Source organism: Mytilus trossulus, chromosome 12 (assembly GCF_036588685.1).
Source record: "Mytilus trossulus isolate FHL-02 chromosome 12, PNRI_Mtr1.1.1.hap1, whole genome shotgun sequence".
In the NCBI taxonomy this organism is placed as follows: Eukaryota; Metazoa; Mollusca; class Bivalvia; order Mytilida; family Mytilidae; genus Mytilus; species Mytilus trossulus.
In genome coordinates, this window is record NC_086384.1 from 32,014,796 (window position 1) to 32,035,975 (window position 21,180).

The 21,180-nt window shown below is 33.3% G+C and overlaps 1 pseudogene; it reads right to left on the reverse strand.

Moving 5' to 3' along the window:
* Window positions 1-21,180, reverse strand: part of LOC134692365 (methionine--tRNA ligase, cytoplasmic-like) — a 131,970-nt pseudogene that overhangs the window by 40,619 nt on the left and 70,171 nt on the right.

Below are 21,180 nucleotides of genomic sequence, written 5' to 3' on the forward strand. Positions count from 1 at the left end.
GAGGAAATATAATTATTTATCACCTAAAGGTTTTACACATTTCAAGGCCATCTTTAAAAAATAACTATCCAACAATTTGGTCAATTGAACAACAAGCTATATATAAATTTTGACCTTCTGAACATTTCTGCCTTTGTCAGATTTTCTATATCTATAATGCACAATTTTCAATATTATAGAACAGGGCTTTCAAATCTTTTGGAATAAGGAGGCACCTTTAAGTAAAGTAGCAACTAATGTAGCTATCATGTGTAATTACCTGTAGTTATCATGTGTATTTACCTGTAGCTATCATGTATAATTACCTGTAACAATCATGTGTAACTACCTATAGCTATCATGTGTAATTACCTGTAGCTATCAGGTGTAATTATCTGTAGCTATCAGGTGTAATTACCTGTAGAAATCATGTGCATTTACATGTAACTATCAGGTGTAACAAACTGTAGCTATCAAGTGTAATTACCTATAGCTATCATGTGTAATTACCTGTAGCAATCATGTGTATTCACCTGTAGCTATCATGTGTAATTCCATGTTGCTATCAAGTATAACAAGTGAAACTGCGAGCTACTGCTCACTGATGATACCCTCTGCCGCAAGTGGATAATATTAATAGTGTAAAAATATGCAAGTGTTCGGTAAACAGGAAGTTGTCGATTGATGAATCTGAAAACGCATCACACGGTATAGCTGACTTATTTAAATCCTCAAACCAAATTTCAGAAATCCTTGTATTGTAGTTCCTGAGAAGAATGTGACGAAAATTTTCAACTTGGCTATCATGTGTAAAATCATACAAGTGTTCGGTAAACGGGAAGTTGTCAAGTGATCAATCTGAAAACGCATCACACGGTATAGCTGTCTTAGATAAACCCTGAAACCAAATTTCAGAAATCCTTGTATTGTAGTTCCTGAGAAAAATGCGACGAAAAATATTGATGGGACGGACTGACTGACAGACGGACTGACGGAAGGACAGACAGAGGTAAAACAGTATACCCCCCTTTTTTAAAGCGGAATATTCAATGTACGGACGGACTGACTGACGGACTGACGGACTGACGGAAGGACAGACAGAGGTAAAACAGTATACCCCCCCTTTTTAAAGCAGGGGTATAATTACCTGTTTCAATCATGTAAAACTACCTATAGCTATCATGTGTAATTACCTGTTGCTATCATTTGTTTGACAACTGTGAAGTTATCGTTAGCTCCTAGCATTGTACACGGGAATATGACAGAATGGAATGGAACATTGTCTTTACCAAGGAAATTATACATATCAACCTTAAAAAACAAAGAATAAAATACAAAATATATTATAAAAAATAAAATATCATAATTTCTTATCTTAATATGCATATTCAATAATATAGGTCGCCGGATCACTGTCCCTATGTCAAGCTTTCTGCCACTTTGCTCAACAATTATTAATGAGCTAAATCTTAATTTTATAAATTGATTGTGTACTAAATGTTGCTATTCCATCACAATAACTAATCTTCAATGGTTTAAATGGTCCCTGAACATGTATGAGCTTAAGACAGCAGGATTGACAAATGGAGACCATTACATATCCTCTTAATGAGACCCACAGAAAACAATTACAACAAGGGGGAGTATTTACCTTATCAGTGTACCCTGACAATGGTACATGTGTTCCCCATTTTATATCTCTGCTGATACATCTGGGCTTTAGTCCATCTCGTATCCAAGAGCTTGTAATTACTTTGGCATATTTGTCCATGTGCCTGATTTGAATACTTTGTCTAGATGTTTCTGCAGCTGTGGTTCAATCTAAAAAAAAAGATGATCTTATTATTTTTCAAAAAGTAATAAATTATCAGTAGTTGCAAAATTATGTTTAAATTGTGCTTACATTTATTTCACCTCAACAAGGTCAGTGGCAAAAACAAAATGTTCTTTATTCTATATTTACATCCTTTGAAAAATATATACAGTATAATGAAATCAATGAAATATAAACATCAATTGCCTTTTTTTTTATTGTTATGCTAAAAGCCAAAAGAATCAAAACGCTGTAAGCACTGTAGGCAGTTAACCAAAAACCAAGGCAAACATAATTATTTTCAATAGCAACGTATATATCAAGTATAATTTTTTTCGTGGTCATGAGTCTTGAGTCAGCAGTGGTACAAATTTGCAATGATTGCAGTTCTTCTAGTTGATCGTAATTGTTCGTATTAGTTGACTGTTAGTAGTTCAAGTTGACTTTAGTAAGAGCTTGTAAAAGTATGAATGGACTTACTTCCCTGGAAAGAAAACTGAGTTTGTGTTCTACAGTACAAAAGTTATGAGACACAAATCAGACAAATGTTTACTACCACAGGGATCAATGGTGAGGTCTGACTCACCTGTCCATAGTAAATGTAAATGCCTCCCACCTTCACCCCAAGTCCATGATGTTTAAGTTTGGAATAAAATGACAGGTGTTAGGTCTAGCAAAGTGATATGCATATGTGACGCCTATGAGATTGACCTTGTATGTCATTCAATCTTTTTGAAATGACAAACAGGAATGAATAAGGTTTAGGAGTTGGTATCTCAATCTTTTACAAGTTCTCGAAACACACACAAGAGGGTGTGGGGTGACCCTAGGGACTACCCCTATTTTTCATTTGATTTTTCATATTTTTCCATACATGAATATATATGGTTTAGGGGTGGGGTTCTCGACCGTTATCAAGTTTTCAAACAGGAGGGATGGGGAACCCCAGTGACTTCCCCTATATTTCATTTAATTTGTTATATTGTCCAATACATGAATATATATGGTTGAGGGGTGGGGATCTCATCTGTTTCCAAGTTATCAAACAGGATTGGGTAGGGTGCCCCTAAGGACTCTCCCTATATTTCATTTGATTAGTTCTTTTGTCCCATACATGAAAATATATGGTTTTATTTAAAGGTGGGGATCTCGACTGTTTCCAAGTTCTCAAACAACAGGAGGGGCGGGGTGACCGCAGGGACTCCCCCTATAAGTTGTTATTTAGTCCCATACATGAGTATATATGGTTAAGGGGTGAGGATCTCGACTGTTTCCAAGTTCTCAAACAGGAGGGTGCAGTGACCCTAGGGACTCCCCTATAATTCATTTGATTTGTTATATTGTCCAATACATAAATAATTTAATATACTAGTATATGGTTTATGGGTGGGGATCTCAACCGTTTTCGAGTTCTCAAACAGGAGGGGTGGTATGACCTTCAGGGACTCCCCCTATATTTTATTTGATTTATTATATTGTCCCATATATGAATATATATGGATTAGGGATGGGGATCTCCACTGTTTCAAAGTTCCCAAACAGGAGGGGTGGGGTGACCCAAGGGACTCCCCCTGTATTTCATTTGATTGGTTATATTGTCCCATACATGAATAAATATGGTTGAGGGTGGGGATCTCGACTGTTTCCAAGTTCTAAAGCAGGAGGTGGTGGGTGACCCTAGGGACTTCACCTATATTTCATTTGATTAGTTATATAGTCCCATACATGAATGTATATGGTTGAGAGGTGGGGATATCATCCGTTTCAAAGTTATCAAACAGGAGGGGGTAGAGTGCATCAAAGGACTCCACATACATATCATATGATTTGCTTACATTCAGTTATCATATAATCTAGTTGCACTATATGTGTAAAATAAGAAACTTCCAGCTATTTTAACTGACTCATCAAAAATGAGGGAAAAAAATACCCATTGAAATTGCAGTAATATGTTTACTCTTTAAAAGCATCTAACTTGCTTTACCAACATGTATTACTGATAAAGAAAATTAATACTGTCACCAGGACCATATATATTGTTAGATATACTGTTCCCAGCTGTCACAAAGACTCAAATTGTATTGGATTTTTGACATTAAAATTTGTGAAAAAGTAATTTTAAATTTCAGTACAAAATATTTTCTGTTTTTTCACTCTTTCACATATTTCTTTTGGTTTTCAATTCTAGGGTTTATATTTATTTACCATGCAAAGATGTATTTTGTCATCTGTCTGATTTTTTAAAAAGTTGATCGCCAAAACCCGGAATTACCCATATCCGCTTCTAGAATCGGATCCGATATTGTAATTTTCTTCTCATGTCAGCCATTTTGTTTTCAATGTTGTTTTTGTCAGATACGATTTTACTCGAATTTACTCATTATTTGTTGGCGATTTTTTGTATAAAGCTAGCGGTTGAACAAAATGAACATCGCTGTCATGAATAATAATGTTAAAAACAAGTTTTGAGATCGTTTATTAGGAGACTTTGGTAAAAAGGTTTGCAAAGTTATTTTTTATTTCCTCTCAAGATTTCTCTAAAGTCGGGCATGTCGAGCGTAGCTAGTAACCATGTCGAAAGTCCGACTGCAAAAGTGGAAGTTTGCAGACCTCGGACAACCGCTAATTTGAACCACTGCCTCCAAATTGAAAAGATACAAACATTTCGTCTTATAATTTAAAATTGCCACCAACAGCATGAACAGTGGAACTTATTGTAAGACTACTCACGTAGTTAACTACGTATTGACGACAAACAATATTCCTACGACTTTTGCCATTTGGGAAATTTAAACTACTTGTCTTCGGCAATTAAACATTTCATACATTTGTTCTTTGACAGCTTAGCCGAAATCTCGGGGTATAATAAACTACATAAAGATTCCTAATATGCCCTACTTCCTATGTGCAACTTCAAAACTTTTGGATAAATCGACAATCATTTAAGGTTTTTCTGGTCATATTTTTGTAATCAAGAATTAAAAGTATGAAAAAACTGTCCAACTAGTTATAAATAACATAACATCCAGCTAGATAATAACAATGGCACATATTTCAGCATTTATTGGGTAGAACACAAATCTAGGGTGCTCGCATAAGGCAGCTTAACTGCCTAAAAATGACTTGTTCATTATATGTAAAATTCAAATGAATTCTGAATAATGTCAACTAACTTATATTCCCAAGCAATTTTTTTTTTATTCACTACTTGAGCGAGAAGAAAAATAGAGTGAAGGTGAATTGTCGGGAATTAGTAAAACCCAGATGTCCTAACATAAATTCCTCAAAAAATAAGACTATCATGAAAATAAATCCCTGTGAAGTTAGCTAGAAAGGGAATAGCGCAAAAGAAAGTATCTCAGAAATATAACTTTGGTTTACAGTATGTAGATTGATTTCTGATGTAGCTTTACCTTGTGCACATCTAAGAATAAATATTGTGTACTTTTGATGACTGAGATAGCTTTTTCTTGTGCACATCTAAGAATAAATGTTGTGTACTTTTTGGCAACTGAGACAGTTTTATTGTGGGTTAATCTAAGAATAAATGTTGTGTACTTTTCATGACTGAGATAGCTTTACCTTGGGTAAATCTAAGAATAAATGTTGTGTACTTTTGAAGATTGAGATAGCTTTAATTTACCTTGGGTAAATCTATGAGTAAATGTTGTGTACTTTAGGTGACTGAGATAGCTTTACCTTGGGAAAATCTAAGTATAAATGGTGTGTACTTTTGAAGATTGAGATAGATTTAATTTACCTTGGGTAAATCTAAGAATAGATGTTGTGTACTTTTCATGACTGAGATAGCTTTACCTTGGGTAAATCTAAGGGTGCAATCAATAGTTTTTATTCTATGACGTCACATTTTGAGGGACCATGCATAAGTGACCCTTAGTGGTGGACTGATTAATAAAGGTACTTGTATATAACTAGATATCACTGGAATCAGAATGTTCTCTAGTTTATAATGAAATAAAAATAATGTGTACTTTTAATATATTAAAAACATTCCATCCAATGAACATGGATAAAAAAAGGTCTAATATTAACATAAAAAACTTAAAACCAGGTCATGTGCACAGCCATGAAGACATGATCCATGCACATTTTTCATAATCAAAACTGTATGAAATTTGTAGGTTTTTACCTGGCCTTTCAAAAACATCTTGTTTCAGGGTACGGTCTCCTGCTCCGAAAAGAGCTATAGTGGCTGCAAATAAGTTTTCAATTTTCACTGCCAAAAAAACAGGATGTTAACAGTGTTGTCTCCCCTCAAAACATGTATATTTAATACAATTTTCAAAATTATTTCAATCATTCAATCTGTTTTAATTGAAAGCTGATTAACTGATTTTTACAATCAACTCCAAAAAAACATGATACTTTTTCACCAATTGAGTAAATAAACAGGGGTTTCCCTCCATGGTTATTTTTAGTCGGGGAATAACCCCTAGTTTTTTTATACGAAACTGTTTATAGCACCTGTAAATGTTGTGTACTTTTGATGACTGATGTAGCTTTACCTTGGGTAAATCTAGGAATACATGTTGTGTACTTTTGAAGATTGAGATAGCTTTAATTTACCTTGGGTAATACTTAGAATAAATGTTGTGTACTTTTGATGACTAAGGGATCTTTACCTTGAGTAAATTTAAGAATAAATGTTGTGTACTTTTGATGACTGATGTATCTTTACCTTGGGTAAATCTAAGAATAAATGTTGTGTACTTTTGATGACTGAGATAGCTTTACCTGAGGTAAATCTAGGAATAAATGTTGTGTACTTTTGATGACAGGTGTAGCTTTACATAGTTTACACTTCGGGTTGCGTAGATCTACGGCATTAATTAATTTTCCACATTTGTCACATTAGTCTCCACGGGCATCTTCATATGTACAAAGTGGGCATGCGCCTTCTACAAATCTGTCAGCTAAAAACCTAATAAAAAACCACAGCAGTAACAAACGTGTGTAAATCTTCTAAAGATAACATACAAATATAAAACATCTTCATCCATAGTTTTTTTATATAAATCCTGACAAGCTTTTCATTCGAAATGAAAGTCAAAATGTTGTACAAATATGAAATATCGTGAACAATATTGTCTTCTGTACTTGTGTGACAGCTTTCAGATAAAAAAATACATTTGAAAATTTACAAAAGAGTCTAATTAATTTTAAAAAAATATAATAAGTGTTTTTGTACTTTTGCTGATATTTGATTTTAATGGTTTTACCAAAGTCTGAATTCAATCCTATAAAACATTTGTAATTAGTTGAACAATCATTGTTAACCTTTACCCTTGAAATCCATAAAAATGGGTATCTCACAAATAATGATTAATCCACAGTAACCTACCTATCACAAGCTGTACTATGAAGTTGATCAATGCTGTCTTTCAATATAAATCCTTGATTGTATAACTTCCAGAATATATCTTGTGCTATACTGAAACAAAAAATGTATTGTTTTATCAATAATTGTTTCAATAAAAAAACTTCATAACACAATATTTAGCAGATCAGTATCGTTGTTTTATTACAGTTTTTAAAAGTTTATAGACTTGATAGTTTTTTTAATTTTATGGGATTAAAAATCTTCAACATTTCTCTATGGCTTCTCAGAATCAGTAATTTGTTATCAAAATTATACGTCCATATTCAATAGTTTATACTGTAGAAAATCAAAGTGCTGGATAGCACCTGTGGAAAATTTGCAACCGTAGATTGTAATATTTCAAATAGATTGTAAATGTGTAGATTTCGTGGTTATCTTTTTTTCCTACTTAAAAAAAACCCAACTTTATTTTGAAATTAACGTGAAATTGGGGTAAATTTGGCATTAAAATTAGAAAGATCATGTCATAGGGAACATCTGTACTAAGTTTCAAGTTGATAGGACTTTTCAACTTCATCAAAAACAACCTTGACCAAAAACTTTTACCTGAAGCGGGATGAACAGAGGGACGAACGGAAAGATGCACAGACCAGAAAACATAATGCCCCTCTACTATCGTAGGTGGGGCATAAAAATGCATCGTTATTTCTTTGAATCGTGAGTGGGGTAAAACATATACAATCTTTCATTAATCCTTTATTAACAGCTAAAGTTTATGTTCTCCCACCCTGTTTTTAGAACACAAATGACATCAGTAAATACCTTTATAAAATATCAACAGACTACATTGAGATTTGGTATTTTAGTGAAATTTGACCCCCAAAAAAGCAAAGGGCAATGATGAATACTAGAAATGTATACTGTTTATCACCTACTTTCTATAGAATATCAGTTTGTGGGTATATGTTCAACCAGGTACATATTTCCTCTAGACATTTATGCAGTCTTTGTCATCATTTGTGGGATACCAATTGAGAGGGTTTGTGGGTATATGTTAACCATGAAATGTTCAGGGAGGTACATATATTTCAGACATTTATGCAGACTTTGTCGAAACCACCAGATAAAATATCCAGAAAAAATACCCATTTCCTCATTCCACAAAAATTTGTCCACGCCAAAATTAATGAATCCACAGTAGATATTTACCTGTTTAGTAACTTCATCTGTTAACCTCTCTACTTCTGCATTGTTCCCAGGACCATTGGAAGCGGGAACAGAGACAGCTGCCAACCTCTTTTTCAGATCCAGCCGTTTAGCCACTTCAGAATCAATCAGAGACTTTTCTGCTTTCTTAGATTTTAAATCTCTTACAACAAGACCCTGAAAGCAAAACTAAGTTTCAATGGAATTCATCAAATCTTTTATTGCTCACTTGAATATTATTCTTACATTTCCTTTTATTCTTTTTGTTTTGAAATTTATTAAAAAAAAAATGTTTGCTCATTTTTGGTTATTTCACCTCTTTGAAATTTAATGTATAGGAATTTACCTGTTTAGTAACTTCATCTGTTAACCTTTGTACTTCTGCAGTGTTCACAGGACCAGAGACAGCTGTCTTCTCCCCTTGAAAGAGACAATAGAAGGTGAAATAATTAAGCATATATATTCTTCTGCAACATGAATAAATATCTTGTGCCTTGTTCTTTTTAATACCTTAGCTAAAATATTTCCTGTGCTGAGTATTTCTGACAGAAAGGATAGTTATCATATCTTGGTTTTTTTTGGAGTGAACTCGACATGGCAAGGAAAGTGAACATTTAGGGAAAAGCCAAATTCCTAAAGAGGATATAATAGAAAACTGTGCTAACATCTTCAAAATAGTCACACATGTATGTTTGAATTGGTCTTAAAAACATTAAATACATTCTGACATTTCCCCACTAATGCCGGCGTCACACATTGGCGTATAGACAGACGTGCAACAGACGTGTAACATAAGTACATAAAAAATTGACTTAGTGTGTATACATTAGGTGCACGCAAGAGGAAAGCTAAACAATCGTCAGACGCACGTTGCATAAGTTTGAAGTACGTCGAAATGCAAATGTATACGCTTGGTGAATGCTATAACTCCAGGTAATTTTTATGCAGCATAAAAATTTTCATCTAGCTCTAGCATTTGTCAAACATATACCTGCTCGCTACACGCACATAATACATACGCTTCAAGCACCTTTTGAAAACGCTACAGATAAGTTGAGACATGTTTAAGGCACCTTGTATACGCCTCAAGATCGTTCGACTTTTACTTGGAAGTATGAGGGGCGTGTTTTTGAAAGATCCCTGGCCTAGTTTCAGCGCTCCGTGAACGTATAAAACGCACCCTTGGATATTCAACGAAACTGCTCTGGCATTTTTATTAGCACATATGTCCGTAAATTTACAAGACCATGTTAATTCAGGAATAGTACAAGGTACAACAATATAGCACCCCATAGTTAAAAATTAAATTAAAATTGAACCACCAAATGTTTGATTATCTTCTTTTCCTAACTTTCTAATACACTTACCCAACTGTTTGTGTCATACATGTCCACATGCATGTAAACAATATCTTCCATAGTTTTTTAAGATGGGAAAAATAATTCCTTATTTGTGTATCCATGGCAACATTCTGCATTTATTTACCATAAAATATTGCAAAAAGGGCATGAAAATTTCACATATTCCTCCAAAATTTGGTTTTTGTAGTATAATTTCAATGTTCTTGAGTGATACCTTTTAAGAAACTGTAAACATTTATCTACTAAATGATCGAATAAAAATTAGATGTCTTTCGCCTCATTTTTTGGTACAATTTAATCACAAAGTTCTTGCGACGAAAGTTGGAATGATACTTTACAATAATTGCCAGATCGATGTCTTGTATGGATTCAAAACTGACGACTGTCATACAGAAAACAGCGCATAATACATAAATAACACAATCTTGATGTTCCTATAAATACTCTACGAAGGCTATACTAATCCTTAGCTATCCAAAAATCTATTTTATTGAACACTAGCTCTCATATTTGAAAAAATCGAAGTGGCCAAACTACACACCTATCTGTGGAGTGCTACCCAAACACCCCATAATTACATGTCCCAGAAACGCCGAAAGCACAGATAATCGTCCCAGTAACAACAGGAACGTGTCGCAAACACGTTCAAGGGACATTTTTCCTTCGTAGCGTGCATTTCATCTACGTTAAACAAATGCCAGACATAAGTCAAACATAGGTAACTTGAACGCCCAATAAACGCATATATATGCGTCTCGTACGCGCTTAACACGCTCAAAACTCATTATGCACACGATACAGATGAAATTACTAGCGCATTGGCAGCTTACATGGTTTTTAACCACGCCTAGCGTACGTCAGTGCTTTACGCTGATGTGTGACGCCTGTATTAGTTGTGTTTAGTGAATGAAAGATATTTCATTCTGTGAAAATTGAGAGCTTTCTGTATAAAAGTGAAGTCCTGTACTCTTCTGATTGGTAGATAATGTTTGTCAAAAATATTTTTTGATAAATGAATCAAAACTAGAGTTAAAAATTGAAAAAAAATGCTGAATGTACTAATTTTTATTACTACAGGGTTGAAAAGTAATGGGGATCAGTAAAAGAATTTAGTGTGAATCTAGTGCTTGTAAACAATGCCCAAATAAAGTAATATTCCTCATGACCCTATGTTTTTATTGTTGCAAAAGAAAGGGCTACATTTGTACTTTCATGAATGATATATGAAAGCTTCTAATTTCTAAAGGTAAATCAGGTATAAACATGTATTAGCATTAATGTCAATAGGAGAGATTTTATTGAATTTACCCCTTAATTATAACCATATTTCCAGAAGGATTGTAATTGGCCCAGTAGTTTCAGAGGGGAGTTTTTGTAAAAGTTAACAGAAGACAATATTGGACGACAGAAGATGATGAAATGATGAAAAAAGTTTACTAGGCCTTTTGGCCAGATGAGCATAAAACAGGGGAGAGAAGAGTTCTCAAAAATCTAGATTTAGCCTGCAACATGTCTGTCCTGAATCATGAAGGTTGTCTTCTTTCTGAATATTTTCTGATACAATGTATTTGTGGACTTTGATGTTGATGACGTGGAACAATTTCAAGCTGGACACATCACCCTTTATTCAAATTCTATTCAACTTCTGCCCGGAATCAACAAAATAAACTTTTATAATTGTATTTATAGTGGGTGGGTGTTTTTTTATTTTTCATATGTTCGATGTTTTTTTATTCTTTAAAAGGGTTTTCAAAGTGGGTACCATTTAATCTTTCATATGATTTTCAAATTAGGGTCAGTTGACCTTTCCTAAAGTTTCCAATGCAGGTTTTGTCTGATCTTTAAAGTTGTATTCTCTACCCACACTAAGCTTTAATTTTTTTCAAATGTAACAGTTTACTATTTTCTATGTAACGACTAAATTAAATTCTATTCTCAAAATCTTAACTTCAACTTGTTTTATGCATAAGGGTCTTTGCAAATAAAATTTATCCTGGTATTTATGATGAGTTTATTTGACTTATGCCCCACAACTCATAGAATTAATAACAAATCAAAATGTCTTTATTTGGAAATTTGTATTTTCAAATTTAGTTCCTTTTGTTTCTTCAAGACATGAGAATTTCATTTTTGAAAGTATGATATATGGATGTTATAGATGTTTGTAAAATTCTATTATTTATTTTTGTTTTTCACAATAAATTTTTTAATCTAAATCTTCTCTCTATAAATGACTGAACATATCTTATTTAATTCACAGTACGCATGTTCTAACAAACTGTCCAGAATCTAAGAAATTCAGCAGGTGCCTTTTGATATTTTAAAATGGTATTCATAGTGGGTTGATTTGATCTTTTATATGGTTTTCAAATTGGGGTCATTTGAACTTTACTAAAATTTTCATGGCAGGTGTTGTCTGATCTTTAAAGTTGTATTCAAATTAGTGGCGTAAGTAAACTCCCTCTATAACCATGGCAACCTCAATTTCAACTGAAAGAATTACTCAGGTAAAAAATTATTCTTCCCCACTATTAAGGTGGTACCAAACAACTTGAATAAAATTATTTTAATTCGTTTAATTTTCATAAAATTTTGACAAAATATTTACTCTGACACTTTGACAAAAATATCAAAATTCACAAAAAATTGAACAACACACTTTATCGGAAAAATTTCTTTGGATATAGAGCAGTTTGACAAACACTTGTCACTAAGTTTGATTTGATTTCAAATTTAGTTCCTTAGTTTCTTGAAGACATGAGAATCTCATTTGTGTACTAAAAGTTAATTATGATGGTTGTGATATTAATTATGATTGTTATACATGTCGGTCTCTTTCAATTGATTGTTTTTGTTTTTCACAATGAAATTTCCAATCCAAATCTCCTTTCTATAAACTGCATCAAATGAATTTCTTCCAAACATTTAAATAACAAAACCTTACAATTTATCAAGCATAATTCTTGCAATTTTAAAAGACTGTTGATGTTTAATAGGGGACAATGTTCTGCTTTATAAACACACTGCACGTATATTCTTGAAAAAGGTTGTTGGTTGTCCCTTGTTACTCTGGCACCCTCAACCAATAAAAACAGGTCTACATGATATAGCCAAGGTCAGTAAAAAAAATGGGTTTATAATACCAAAAGAAAAAACAAAATCCCTAATACTGCATGGATACATTATTATGCATGGGATACCAATTTTTCGTGGATTTTTTGGGTACAGGTGAACCACAAATTCAAAAGTTGAAAGAAATACATATTTTAAATATACTTGAATACAGACTTTGGCAAAACCACAAAATCAAATATCAATGAAAGGAAAACTAGATGTGTCAAAGCGACACGAATGGCCCCATCTCAAAAAGTTGAAAAATCTGCAATTTCAATAACACATGTGGACACAAACATGATGGTAGGTGTCACATATCAAAAATCAGCTCAAAATGTGGAGACGTATAGAAAAAAAGTCTGTATAACTGTGATTTTCAACAATTTTCAAAGTTGTAAACCCTTAATTTTGGCAAAAATTAACGGAGCAGAATAAAACCAAAACTTGATCTGTAACTCTTCATGAGTAACTCACATACCAAAGATCAGCCCAATATCTGAAAGCGTTTAGAAAAAAAGTCTGTATATATAACTGTGATTTTGAACAATTTATCAAAGTCCATAGCCTGTAATTTCGGCAAAAATTAGCCGAACGGAACAAAACTTAAACTTGATCTGTAACTCATCTTGGTTAACTCACATGCCAAAAATCATCCCAATATCTAAAAGAGTTTAGAAAAAAGTCTGTATAACTGTGATTTTAAACAATTTATCAGAGTCCAAAGTCTATAATTTCGACAAAAATTAGAGGAGGGGAACGAAACTTAAACTTGATCTGTAACTCAGCATGGTTAACTCACATACCAAAAATCAGTCCAATATTTGAAGGTGTTTAGAAAAAAACTCTGTATAATCTGAAAGCGTTTAGAAAAAAAGTCTGTATAACTGTGATTTTGAACAATTTATCAAGGTCCATAGCCTGCAATTTCGGCAAAAATTAGCCGAGCGGAACAAAAGTTAAACTTGATCTGTAACACATCTTGGTTAACTCACATGCCAAAAATCATCCCAATATCTGAAAGAGTTTAGAAAAAAAATCTGTATAACTGTTGACTGTGATTTTAAACAATTTATCAAAGTCCAAAGCCTGTAATTTCGACAAAAATTAGCGGAGCGGAACGAAACTTAAACTTGATCTGTAACTCATCATGGTTAACTCACATACCAAAAAATCAGTCCAATATTTGAAGGCTTTTAGAAAAAAGAGTACACACATTGAAATGTCTCGCCTTCTTTACTAATCATTGATAGTATGTTGATAGTCCTAAATATAAAGCTTTATAACAACTGTCACATAAACTTCACATTATCCAAGAAAGCTAAACATTGACCAATGAACCATGAAATTAAGGTCAAGGTCAGATGAACCATTTCAGAAAGACATGTACAGCTAACAATTCTTTCATACAACAAATATAGTTGACCTACTGCTTATAGTTAGCTTAAGAAAAACAGACCAAAACATTAAAACTTAACACTGAGCAATGAACCGTGAAATGAGGTCAAGGTCAAATAAAACCTGCGCGACTAATATATAGATCATAAAATATTTCCATACACCAAATATAGTTAACATATTGCATATACCGTTAGTATTAGAAAAAAAGACAAAAACACAAAAAATTTACTTTGACCACTGAACCATGAAAATGAGGTCAAGGTCAGATGACACCTGCCAGCTAGACATGTACACCTTACAATCCTTCCATACAACAAAAATAGAAGACCTATTGCATATAGTATAAGAAAAACAGACCAAAACACCAAAACTTAACTATAACCACTGAACCATGAAAATGAGGTCAAGGTCAGATGACACCTGCCGGTTGGACATGTACACTTTACAGTCCTTCCATACACCGAATATACAAGACCTATTGCTTATAGTATCTGAGATATGGATTTGACCACCAAAACTTACCCTTGTTCACTGATCCATAAAATGAGGTCGAGGTCAAGTGAAAACTATCTGACGGGCATGAGGACCTTGCAAAGAACGCACATACCAAATATAGTTATCCTATTACTTATAATAAGAGAGAATTTAACATTACAAAAAATCGTAACTTTTTTTTCAAGTAGTCACTGAACCATGAAAATGAGGTCAATGACATTAGACATGTGACTGACAGAAACTTCGTAAGATGACGCATCTATATACAAAGTATGAAGCATCCATGACTTCCACCTTCTAAAATATAAAGTTTTTAAGAAGTTAGCTAACGCCGACGCCGTAGCCGCCGCCGCCGCCGGATCACTATCCCTATGTCGACCTTTCTGCAACAAAAGTTGCGGAATGACGGAATGACGGAATTATGGAATTTGGGAATTACAGAATTTCGGAAGTACGGAATTACGGAATTTCGGAATTACGGAATTACGGAATTTCGACTATTTCCACTTATCACTTTAAACAACATAACTCAGTATACAAATGGATGAGACACAAATTTAACAACTTTGCAATTTTTTCTCTGTCATGTTGCAAGTTTCATTAATGTCTGTTATGACATTAAGCAGGAGTGCCAAGCTAACTGCTTTTAGCAAAATATTTCACAACTTGGCTATTAAAAATATTTGAAACAATAAAAGTTATATTTTTATTTTTTCTCAACTTCATAGCTGATACCCCTTTAGTTCTGAACTTTGAGAAAAAACTAAATTAAAGTCAATGATGATAATGATGTAATAAAGATATGTAAGAGTGACCTCCTTTTTGGCCCACAGGAGGTTGCTATATCTGATAGGCAATATAGGAAAGGTGTACTGGCATAAGGTTGCTATATCCCCCCAAGATGATTTCTTTCAAGAAGTACAAATGTATTATAATTGTGGGTCACATAGACTGAATGTCCAAATATAATTTATAAAAATGACATTTTCTAAAAATCGACCTTAACCTGAAATGGTCCCCTGTTTAGGACCCCTGCTGCCTTACTTAGCTATTTTAAATCATTAAACATTTAAAACAGTCACAATATTAACCTAGTCTTTAGCTGATATATTACAGTTAATTAAATGAGAAGTTTATTAGAAATTAAAGTAAGACAGTACGGTACATTTTCATTCAATTATCTCCTGTTATGAAACTACTTTCATGATATATATATTCTTAAATATCTTATCGCTTATTTCTCTAAGATCCTGGTATTATTTTCTCATTAAAGAGTTTTAGAGTTTCAGAAATATAACAATATATTCTTATTTAAACAAAAATTCCTAGTTGCTTATTTTGTGTTTAGCTTAAAGCTATTTTTTTTCTATCAACTATCTCTGTATATATTTTGCTATTGATTGTATTTTTATGTATGTTTACAAACTTAATGAGTCCAAAATAAAAATTTTGGACACAGAGGAGTCTGTATCTGAAGTCACATTGTTGACCCAAATCATGACCTATATATTGAGGTCAATAATTGAAACGTCGTGTTATGTTTACACATTTATAATCATGATCATTATACATGTACATGTAATTGTACATAGATGTAAATATAGAAAGAATTTAATATTGATAAAGATATCATATAAAAAGAAAAATCCACAACGTAAGGATATAGATAAAATCTAAAAATCTAAATTCTTGCTGATTAACAAGTTAAATATACTTTCAAACACAACAGAACTCTGTAATTATCTAACTTACCTTCCTAATATTAATACAAAATGACAAACAAAAACTGTATCCATGTCTGCACTGTAAATACCAACGGGTTACAAAAAACTGAAAAAAGAAATAAATTATTGAATGGGCTAATCAACAAAAATGTGATATAGTATTCCTACAAGAAACGCATTTCACTCAAACCTTAGAACCAAAGCTAAAACAAGAATTCAAAGGTGAAGTAATCTTTAGTAACTGGTTAAGTAATGCAAGAGGGGTTGCCATATGGATAAAAAGCAGATTAAACTTTAAGATTATTGACCAATATAAGGATTCAGAAGGTAAATTCATATTAGTTAATATAGAAATAGATGACAATATATATACATTAGTGAACCTATATGCACCTAATAATTGTAAAATAAGAAACACCTTTTTTAAATCAGTAAAACAATTAATTGAAAATCACAGTATTGGCCAGTTAATAATTGGGGGTGACTTCAACGACATATTATCTATAAGAGATACAAAGAAAAAAGTAGGAAATAACAAATTTGATAAACCAGTTCATAACCTTAAAATGTTAATCAAGAATCTTAAACTAACTGATGTCTGGAGAAGCAAAAACATAAATAAAACCCAATTTACCTGGAGAAGGAAAAACTTATCAGAATCTACAAGAATTGATTTCATTTAAGTAAGTGATGAAGTTAATAAAAATTGCATTACATGCGACATAAGAACAATAGTTCTACAACACACTGATCATTACGCTGTTTCATTAAAAATCAACATAAATAGAAACTCAAAAGGGTGAGGTTGCTGGAAATTAAATAGCAGCATCCTGGATGATGAACAGTATCAAAAAACTAATTCAAAATTGATTGATAAATATAAAACAAAATCAGAAACATCTCTCAACCTAGATATTTTATGGGATAACTTTAAAGTTGAGGTAAGGGGTTATACCATACAATACTGTAAATTAAAAGCGAATATAAAAAAGATACTATTGAAATATTAGAAAATACATTAAAAACCCTATCTGAAGAAATTGATTGTGATAATTATATAAATGAGAAGAAAGTCAACCTAAAAGAAAACATTGAAAAACAATTGGCAAGTTTATATAATGACAAAATTTAAGGAAATCAAATTAGATCACGCGTAAAATAGCTAGAAGAAGGGGAGAAAAACACATCTTTTTTTCTTGGTCTAGAAAAAACACGGCAAAGTAAAAAAACTATAACTCAACTGTATGATGAAAATAATCAAGTAACATATGACCAAAACAAAATACTAAATTTGGAATTTAATTATTATACTAAATTATATACTTCAACAAAACCCGATACAGAAAAGGTAAAACAATACTTCGAAACTATCAAATAAAGTAAAATAATAAATGAATCTGGAAGTAATACATGCGAGGGAAAAATTACTATAAGTGAATGCACAGAGGCTATATTTAAGATGAAATTAAACAAGGCCCCAGGGCATGACGGACTGAACGTTGAGTTTTATAGAATTTTTAAAGATTTCATAATACCAGTTTTCAACTATTGCTATAAAAAAGGAGAATTAACAAACTCCCAAAAAATTGAAACCATATCTCTTTTGTTTAAAAAAAATGATCCCCTCTCCCTTGATAACTATAGACCTATTACATTATTAAACTATGACGTTAAATTACTAGCTTATGCCTTAGCGCAACGACTAAAATCAGAACTACCAAAAATCATTCACTCTGCGTTAGGGTTAGGGTTAGGGTTAGGGTTAGGGTTAGGGTTAGGGTTAGGTTAGGGTTAGGGTTAGGGTTAGGGTTGGGGTTAGGGTTAGGGTTAGGGTTAGGGTTAGGGTTAGGGTTAGGGTTAGGGTTAGGGTTATGGTAGTGTACTTTGACGAGGGTTAGTGAGGTGCCCTTTCTCAATTCTGCGCATGCGTCAGAAATTAAAAAAAATATACAAAAAGTACAGAGTATGAAAAGTGCCTTTGACTTCAATCTTCAAACAGATGTAGAATGGATTTGAATAGAGATATTTTTATAAAGTTAACTGTTCCTAAAAGATGGAAAAGCAATCAGAATGAAAACGTATTGGTATCACTAAAATATACGGCTGCACTTTCCGACCTCACTGAAGAAACGTTTGTGGGAGAGTAAAGCCTAACCCCGAGTTAACCCCAACTCCTAAACTACAACAAATAAAGACTTGCAATCTTCACTACAAGTTTAATTGTCCAAAAGTACCACCCCTAATGGGATCGATTTTTTAACGGCAAGCCGATCGAAACATAGGATCATGTTGAACTATTAAACAAATCGACTATGAAAAGTACCAAAAACCATAACCCGACCCCCCGGCCATCCCTCCAAAATTGTGATTTTTTAAAAGTTTGTGAAAAAACTTAATACGAAAATCCAATCGGTTACCCTCCTAGACTTACCCTTTCCGAGATTGAGTGAGGCTTCCAAAACAACAATTTTCACACATTTTAGGTTTGGGTTAGGGTTAGTGTTTGGGTTAGGGTCAGGGTTAATGTTAGGGTTAAGGTTAGGGTCAGGGTTAGGGTTAGGGTCAAGATTGGGACATGATAGTGTACTTTAACGAGGGTAAGTGAGGTGCCCTTTCTCACTTCTGCGCATGTCTGCCCTTTTTTGTGACTGCGCATGCGTCAGAAATTTCAAAAAAATTCTAAGTACAGAGCATGAAAAGTGCCTTTGACCTCAATCTTCAAACAGATGTAGAATGGATTTGAATAGAGATATTTTTATAAAGTTAACTGTTCCTAAAAGATGGAAAAGCAATCATAAGGATGAACACGTTTTGGTATCACTAAAATGTACGGCCGCACTTTCCGACCTCACTGAAGAAACGTTTGTGGGAGAGTAAAGCCTAACCCCGAGTTAACCCCAACTCTTAAACTACAACAAATAAAGACTTGCGATCTTCACTACAAGCTTAATTGTCCAAAAGTACTTCCCCTAATGGGATCGATTTTTTAACGGCAAGCCGATCGAAACACAGGATCATGTTGAACTTTTAAAAAAATCGACTATGAAAAGTACCAAAAACCATAACCCGACCCCCCATCCCTCCAAAATTGTGATTTTTGAGAAGTTTGTGAAAAAATTAATACGAAAATCCAATCGGTTACCCTCCTAGACTTACCCTTTCCGAGATGGAGTGAGGCTTCCAAAACAACAATTTTAACACATTTGGGGTTTGGGTTAGGGTTAGTGTTTGGGTTAGGGTCAGGGTTAAGGTTAGGGTTAAGGTTTGGGTTAGGGTTAGGGTTAGGGTCAAGATTGGGACATGGTAGTGTACTTTGACGAGGGTTAGTGAGGTGCCCTTTCTCACTTCTTCGCATGTCTGCCCTTTTTTGTGACTGCGCATGCGTCAGAAATTTCAAAAAATATTTCTAAGTACAGAGTATGAAAAGTGCCTTTGACTTCAATCTTCAAACAGATGTAGAATGGATTTGAATAGAGATATTTTTATAAAGTTAACTGTTCCTAAAAGATGGAAAAGCAATCATAAGGATGAAAACGTATTGGTATCACTAAAATGTACGGCCGCGCTTTCCGACCTCACTGAAGAAACGTTTGTGGGAGAGTAAAGCCTAACCCCGAGTTAACCCCAACTCCTAAACTACAACAGATAAAGACTTGCGATCTTCACTACAAGCTTAGTTGTCCAAAAGTATCGAAGCATAAGATCATGTTGAACTTTAAAAAAAATCGACTATGAAAAGTACCAAAAACCATAACCCGACCCCCCATCCCTCCAAAATTGTGATTTTTGAGAAGTTTGTGAAAAAACTTAATACGAAAATCCAATCGGTTACCCTCCTAGACTTACCATATCCGAGATGGAGTGAGGCTTCCAAAACAACAATTTTAACACATTTGGGGTTTAAGTTAGGGTTAGTGTTTGGGTTAGTGTCAGGGTTAAGGTTAGGGTTAAGGTTAGGGTTAGGGTTAGGGTTAGGGTCAAAGACAAAGAACATGGTTTTGTCAATATACCTGTATTAACACAAACGCTACATGTGTTATAAGGAAACACTTTTCAATTCATATTTACATGAACCTAAGTCTTCATAATATAGATGCCTTTAAATAGATTGGAGAGGTAAATGATATTTTGACATTTCTACAATATAAATATGAAGTGTTATATCGTTGTTCTACCTGTTATTAGTCTTAACATGCTGTGTCATGACGTTAATGTTTTTCCAAAGCATATAAAGCCGACAGAAAATGAAACAAACATTCAGTCAATCGTTTAAACAGAAATTATAACGTTAAATCATTGTTGCCTTAAAAAAAATAAGAAAAAAATGGAAAATACGTTCCTGAATGCTCTTTCTTTAGGGAAACTCAAACTTGCCAAACTTCTGATCGAAGGAGGACATAATATTGATTTTTGTGCCGAATCAGGCGTTACACCTTTAATGCTTGCTAGTAATCTACAGGTGGAAGAAGTAAATATACCGAAGAAATTACAGATAATAAAATGTCTTCTAGATAACAACGCAAACTTGAATGCTTCGGACGACATAGGACGGACAGCACTGATGTATGCACTATTTTCAGGATGCAAACAAACAATACCGTTACTTAAAAGTCATGGACTTGTGGATTCTGTAAAAACTTCTTTAAAGACTAAACGAACAAAATCTAGGGAAACGTCACTGTTTGGTAATTGTGAATATGCTTTTTAGCATTCTTTATTTTAAATTATCATGTAGTTTTTCTACTGAAA